Raw genomic sequence first — 7,370 nt, forward strand, 5'->3', positions numbered from 1 at the left:
GAGGAAATGCAACTGCGCCCATGATATTCACCCTCCACAGCCTCAAGTGCAAGGGCAGATGCTTGGAGACAGAGCTTGGAAGATTAAAGTGCACTAATCCCCGTCTCCAAATTACCAGCACAGCACAATGCTCCTCCCGTTTGCATGGGCTAATGCAGGAGGAGCAGCAAGAGATCGAAGCCAAGCGTTGCCCTGGAGAAGTGGGAGAGGGCACCCACCCAGCAAGGCTGGGGCACGTAGCCATCGGGAAGGTGACAGCACAGATCCCACTTCATCCGCCCTTGCAAGCGGTGCCCAGCACAGACCATTAGCAACCGGCTGACCTGGCCTCGGCGAGGGACACCCCACATCTGACACACAGCTGCAGGGACAGCCAGCCCCACGCAACTTGTCTTTAACGAGAAGAAGAGGGAAAGGGGGAAGATGCAGACTACTGTTTGCAGCTCGGCAAGGCCATCAGCTGCAGCAAGAGCATCCCAGGCAGGGAGCCCACCGAGGACCATCCTCTGTAACGGAGCAGCACAGAACAGCCCTGCCCAGCCGCAAGGCAGGGCGAACAGGGCGACGGGTCCAGCCTGGGGGGCTTCAGCGGGACTCAGGAGGCCAAATTTGGATTTGGTGCCAGACCAGTGAGAAGGCCCTTATCGTCCCCCACGGCTTTGAGGGGTCTGGTAGGCAAGGCAGAAAGCTCCGTTTCACTTGCCACATCTTTCTATTTAGGCTTTGCCCCTCAGCGTGCAGAGCACTTTGGGATGAAAACTAATATATAATATTATGATACTATTAATACACCCATACAGACACACCATCACGTGGCAAATCCACTAGAGAGATCTTGGATAATTATCTTGAAGAGATTTCTTTAAAGCCTTGCTAATGCAGCCATTTCAGAAGGGAAGGGACAAATGAATAAAAAAAAAAAATAATCACACAAATAGAAAGTAAAAAAACTGTAGCTTAGTGAAGACAGACAAACCATGGGGAAAACCTCCATGCCTTATCCTCATTCAAGCACCCTCATGCGAACAGGTCTTTCCCTCACCTGGAGGAACAAGCACCTCCAGCAGCTTTTCAGCCCTGTGGGCTGTTGACATCCACATCCCAGGGAACTCTCTGGCATCAGCAGGCAGACACCCAGGAGCTTTTTCAGGGGGTTAAAAGAGGCAGAGAGGCAAGAGGGGACGAGCACAGCCTGCAGCTTCTGCTGGCTCCTCAAATGGGCAGCAGCACCAGCTCTGCTGGAGCAGACAGCAAAAGCCCCATTCCAAGAGCAGCCTTGAAGCCAGACAGCACCATCACCCAGAAACCTGGGGAACAGGGTGACCAGCAGGTTCCTGGGGCGCTTACCGCACAGCATGCTGGCCCTTGCCGAGACACAGCAGCTGGCAAACCTTGAGCCCCAAAGAGGTGGAAATGCCCAACACAGCCCTGCTCTGCCCTTCTGCAGCATCCCATGGGTGGGCAGAAGCCAGACCAGAGCTGGTCCCACCCCCCAGCCCACAGCCAAAGCCCACAGCCACCCCAACCCAAGCCCCACACCACATCCCTGGGCCAATCCCCTGCCCAGCCACCCACCTCCTCCACACCACGCACCTCCAGGGGCGAACCAAACCAAACCAAACACATCTCACCCCAATTCCAGGTGCAAACTGTTTCACCCCCCAAGAGCAGAACCACAGTTACATCCCCCACTGCAGCACCTCTGTGAGTCCAACCAGCACAGCAATGGGGTACCAAGAAAACTCCCTCTCCTACAACCACCACACTACAGGAAAAATTACCCTCCCTTTGCACTTACAGCCCCCCACTAGGCTTTTTCCACCTCCACTCCCAGCAGAAACACAGGCCCCCTCCCCAAACCGAGCTTCACCTCTTCAGAGCTGCCACGCACCACCAGGACACATCCAGCCCCGCAGCAGCACTTGTGAGGAGCCACACAGAACTGCAGCCTATGGCACCAACAACTCTCCCGTGCTGATGGGGAGAGGCTGAGATTTTGTGCCTGACCCGGAGCAATCATTGGAACCAGGTGTGCTTCACACGGGGCCAGGGTCTGCCCGCAGGCAGCTCTCGCTGGTGGCAATGCAGAGACATGGAAATACACCGCCTGGATATCATATCATTCAGTGATGTATGTTTAGAAAAACCTACTTTCAATTATATTCTGTTCAAACTGGCCTGAGCAACCATTTAAAAAAATAATATCCATGCAAAGGAGGGTTATTGCAAGGTATACATGTGCTATCTCAAAATCTTCAAGTCATGCAGTCCAAATATACATTGAGATCTGAATGGAGGTGTGAGAAGGCAGCAACTGATGCTAGAAGCTAACGTTACAAGTACAGGCTACTTCAGAGCTTGTCTGCAAAGGCAAATCGCAGCCCTGCGGAAGGGGGTGTGAGCTGCGAGCCGAGCAGGAGTGCACGCTTGTGTCTGGGGCACATCAAGGGTGTCCCCAGAGCAAGTGAAGATGTGGCAGCCAGAGCGTGCCGCAGAGACGGGCCATCTGTGAGCTAAAAAATGGCATCGTACACCACCTCCCTAAGGAACTTTGGACTGAGACTTGGGTTGACACGCTTGTTCAGTCCCGCTCAGTCCCAGGTGGGCAAAGTGGGGGGAACAAACCGCCCCCAGGCGGGAGCCTCCGGGGAAAGCCAAAATACTACGCGCTTCAGCGGGACCCCGTGGGCAGCACTGGTGCCAGCAGGGATTTCTTCACCCACCCTCGGCACGGGGAGCTCTGGCTCCCGCCGGTAGCCCCGGCAGTGCCAATCGCTGGCTGTCGCGGAGCAGCTGCCGTCGGGGGCAGGTTTGCTGCCCACAGCAGCTTCTGAGCTCCCCTTCGTGTGCATGCGAGCACACACAAAAACCAACACGATCTGGCCCTCTTTCACCACCAGACATTATTCCAGGCATTAATATTTTAAACTACTGGGTGTTTATGCCCCAGGAGGGATGCAGCCAGCCTGGCTCTGAGTCCCATAGATGTTTAATGCCAGAGGTACCCCTTCCACCAGGACCTGAGCAGCCTGAAATTTGGGCCCAGTGGGGTTCAGCGTGGGGATTGCTCGCTCATGGTCATACCAGGTACGAGGCTGCTCCTGCCCACGCCTGGGGAGTTGCTGAGCGGGGCCGTGCCACCCTCCTGGAGCCATCCTGGGACACATGCGGGAAGCTGCCGGGTGCTGATGCACCTTCAGTTGTCTCCAACCCCACTGAGCCGCTCCGGCTCCGGAGAAAGTGGAATTAAAGGCTAAGGCTGATTCCAAGGCCTCTTCTCTTTCTTCCCCAAATGGAAAAGGTCTGTTCTAGGAAACAAATTTCCTGGAGGTCTAATTTTAGAAAAGGGCTGTTTCTGATGAGCCCAAAGATGCTTTTTAAAGGGAAGGTGAGCATTCCCATGTGTTTGATTACAGTTTTGCTGCCCCTGGTCCTGGGGAAACTCTGCTGCTAGGGGGGACGGGAGGTAAATGCAGCTGAGCCACGAGCACGGGAGCGCGGCGGAGAGGACGAGCCTCCTGCGGAGAGGCAGGCACTGGCAGGGATTTTGGGTGCACCAGCCCCACGTCTAGCTGGGGAGGGGAGTGGGCACAAGGAAAGACCAAACCTGTAAATTGAGCATGCAAGATCACCTTTTCCCATGAGGGCTATCCGGCAAGATGAGGGTGTTTCCTCAGCAGCAAAAAGCACTTTGTTTTTCAGAGCTGTCACTCTTTTGCCAACATTAAATTAGGGCAGGAACAAGGAGACAGAGAATGATGGTTTACTAAACCCTCCCAACCCACCTCCGCTCCAGCGAATGTGAAACACATCTACATGGCAGTTTTCATGCCATCCAAAACTGAGGGGGTTGCACAGGCACGTGCTACACCACCATCACCAGCATATGACTCTGGAGACCTCTGCTTCATCGCCTAGTGACTGCCTGTGAGCCATCACAGCGTCGCTTTGCTCTCTGGCCTTAGTTTGCTGGGCCCTTACAGTGACATCTTTGTTTGTTCCAATCAGGTCTTGTGTTTTGGGGGGTGAGAGATGGAACAGCAGAGTAAAATCAGGCCAAATTAGGCACACAAACAGCCCCTCCCCAAAAGCTTAGGGATGCATCTTCAAGAAGGAAAACCAGCAAGTATTTCCCAAGGCCCATAAAATACTGTATGTGTGTGTATGAACAGGAGGCGAGGAGCAGCACTGGGCTTGTGGCAGGTGGGGACTTCTCTGCAGGCAGAAGCTTCAGAAAGCTGCCCCTAACTCTGCTCCCCTCCGGCCGCCTCCTGCTCTGCTCTGGGAGTTGCCGAAAAGCCCAGGAGGATGCTCCTTCAGCGGCCACTCCTGGTCAGACGCAGAGTCTCCTCTCTTCCCCACCGCCCAGGTGATGCGGCTCTGTTCTGGTTTGTGTGAGTCTGGGGTAGCTGCTCCCCTGGGGCACCAGGGGAGATGGCAGCCCGCCGCTGACCCCTCCTAAGGCAGAACACGAGGATGCAGAGCGAGCCAGTGATGTCCTCATGGGTTTCAATGCTCAGAGATGATGCGGTCTTTGATGATAACGGAGCACCAATGCAGCCGATGCAGTCCCTGGGTGCTGCTGGAGATGGCAACTGGTGCCAGCACTGGCTGAGCCCAGGTGTGTGGCGGTCACTGCCCATGCTGCCCTCCTCATGCTTTGGCACTTCAACCAAGCAGGTCATGTAGGGGAATGTCATAGGAGTCACCAACAGCTCTGCAGGGCACGTGCCACCAAGACAGGGCACTTCCAGGCCTCCCCCACCTTCGCACAGCCCCGACTTGGCCCTCCCCACCAGGATGTGGGTTTGCTCTGCCACTCACTTCACTCTGGCTGGTGGCAAACCCTGCACCCCCCAGACCCGCCACTGCCACCCAAACGCTGTCCCCTCCGCCAGCACCCTTGGCCGCAGCACGTGGGCAGCGCGGTGCCCCTCTCCAACCACATTGATGTAACCCTCGTGGATGTCACCGAGTGAAAGCAGGCATCCCTGTGTCCCACTGCTCCTCTGGGCAGCCAAGGGATGGAGGGATTTTTCCGGTGCGGGTTTCCAGCGGAGCACACGGGCAGGTGCTGTACCCGAAGCTACAGTGAACCTTTGCGAGGGGCTGCCCACCTCCGCATGGTGTTAGCACCCTGCAGAGCCCTTCCCACAGGTACTGCCCTCTCCCCTCGCTTTTTTGGGGGCATGAAGAGAAATTAAATGTGAATTTAGCACTTGCGAATGATACTGACACTGATGGCACTGCCTTGGGAAATATTTTTTTAGCCACAGTACCTTTACAAAGGGGTAACTGGAGCATCTCTCTGCCTTGCTGCTATTGACTTGTGTTGCTTTTCCTTCTCACGTTCCCTTATCCAACCCAAACCCCACTTTTGCAAGAGCACTAGCTCTGTGTGTGTCCCTGCAGGAGAATTCCCTGGATCCTTGTTAGGTGAAGCAGCATAATAAAACATCTCGGAACAAAAGCACCTCCTGACAGGGAGGGCAGCTGTTAGAAATTAAAGTATTTGCTTTTTGTTTTCTGGCTCTGGTCAACTGTTTGAGTAAATTTTGTGCCTCTGTCTCCCCTCGCGGTCCTTTGTCCAGGTGGTCTCAAGTGTAAGATTTTTACATTAGGGAAAGCGTGTTTGAGCACCCTGGCAGTGGGGAGGGAGCTGACCCCAGAGCTTGCAGGACTCATTACTGTTACACATGGAACAAGGGGCAGGAGACACGAAGTCCTAGAAAACAGGACTCACCAGCCCTGAGCGGGCAGTGGACTGGCGCTGGCAATGGGGTGAGCTGGTGGGGCCCAAGAGGTGCATCTCCTACAGAGTTTCCTCCAGTGCTGTCCTGGGTGGGATTGATTCGCCAGCCTCCTCCACAGGCTTTCTGTTCCAAGCAGCACCAGCAGCTGCTCTCCTGTGCTCTCTGGCTGCTCCAGGGTGGAAGCACAGGTTTTCTCTGGAGAGGAGCAAAAGCCATGAGAGACAGGTTCCCTATGGGTGGGGAGAGGTGGAAAGAGAAAACCTGCCAGTATAAAAGCAACACCAGCCCCTGGGACATCTCCCAGAGCAGTAAATCCCCACCTAAAACCGCCTTTGCCTCACTGGAGAGCATCACTGGTGATGGGTGAGGGGACAGAGGTGCAGGAGATGGCAGCCCCACCATAGGGGTGGGTGAAGCATGGTCCTGGGCATGACAGGGCCTGTCCCTGTGATGGTCGTCTCATGCTGTTTGCAGGAGTGGAGTGTGACCATTTCCATGGACTTAAAACCATGCAAGAAAAGCACAAATCAAACTGACAGATACTATGGCGGGGCCCTGCCTGCCTTCCCCGCTTGCAGGGTTGTTGTTTTTGTTGGTTTTTTTTTAATACCTCACAATCACAAAGAACAAATTTGTATTTTTGAAGGCCAGGGAAGAGAAGAAGTCACAGACCCAAATGAGGTGAGGCACTATAAGTCAGAGAGCCAGCCCTCGGGGTGGCAGTGGCTGTGGTGGACAGGGTGCTGAGGTGGCACAGGGCTTCAAGCCCCGGACAAGCACAGGGATGGGAGATGTATTTCCCTGGTCTCCCACTCCCAGAAATAGGAGTCTCTACCCAGAAATGGGATGTGGGCAGCACAAAGCTCTTCATCCCTCTGCTCCAGTGGGGATCTGGGATGGAGCCGCTTGGTGGGAAGGGGTTTTATTCATTTTAATGGTCCTCTCCAGCTCCCAGCGGGAGCATCGCCAGAAGACAAGTCCCAAAGCTGCCAGGGGCTGGGGAGCAAGTCCCAAACCAGTGATGCCCTGGGGCCCAGCAGGGACAGGGAGAGCATTAATGACCTGGATGAGGGGACAGAGTGTATCCTCAGCAAGTTCGCTGATGATACCAAACTGGGAGGGGTGGCTGACTCTCCAGAGGGCCGCGCTGCCATCCAGCGTGACCTGGACAGGCTGGAGAGCTGGGCAGAGAGGAACCTAATGAGGTTCAACATAAGCAAGTGCAGGGTCCTGCACCTGGGGAGGAAGAACGCCAGGCACCAGTATAGGTTAGGGGTGGACCTGCTGGGAAGTCAAAGATAGAATTCTCTCAAGCACTTTTGGTTTCTCATTAGAATTAATTCACTTTTCTTTCCAAGACTATATTTTCATAGCAACATTTGTGATTTCTCAACTGGAATACTGTGTCAAGTTTTGGGATCCCCAGTTCAAGAGGGACAGAGAACTGCTGGAGAGAGTCCAGAGAAGGGCAACTAAGATGACTGAGGGATTGGAGCATCTCCCTTATGAGGAAAGGCTGAGAGAGCTGGGACTCTTTAGCCTGGAGAAGAGAAGGCTGAGGGGAGACCTTATTATTGCTTACACGTAGCTAAAGGGTGGGATGAAGGAAGATGAAGC

This window comes from Charadrius vociferus, unplaced genomic scaffold (assembly GCF_000708025.1).
Source record: "Charadrius vociferus isolate BGI_N301 unplaced genomic scaffold, ASM70802v2 scaffold610, whole genome shotgun sequence".
NCBI lineage: Eukaryota > Metazoa > Chordata > Aves > Charadriiformes > Charadriidae > Charadrius > Charadrius vociferus.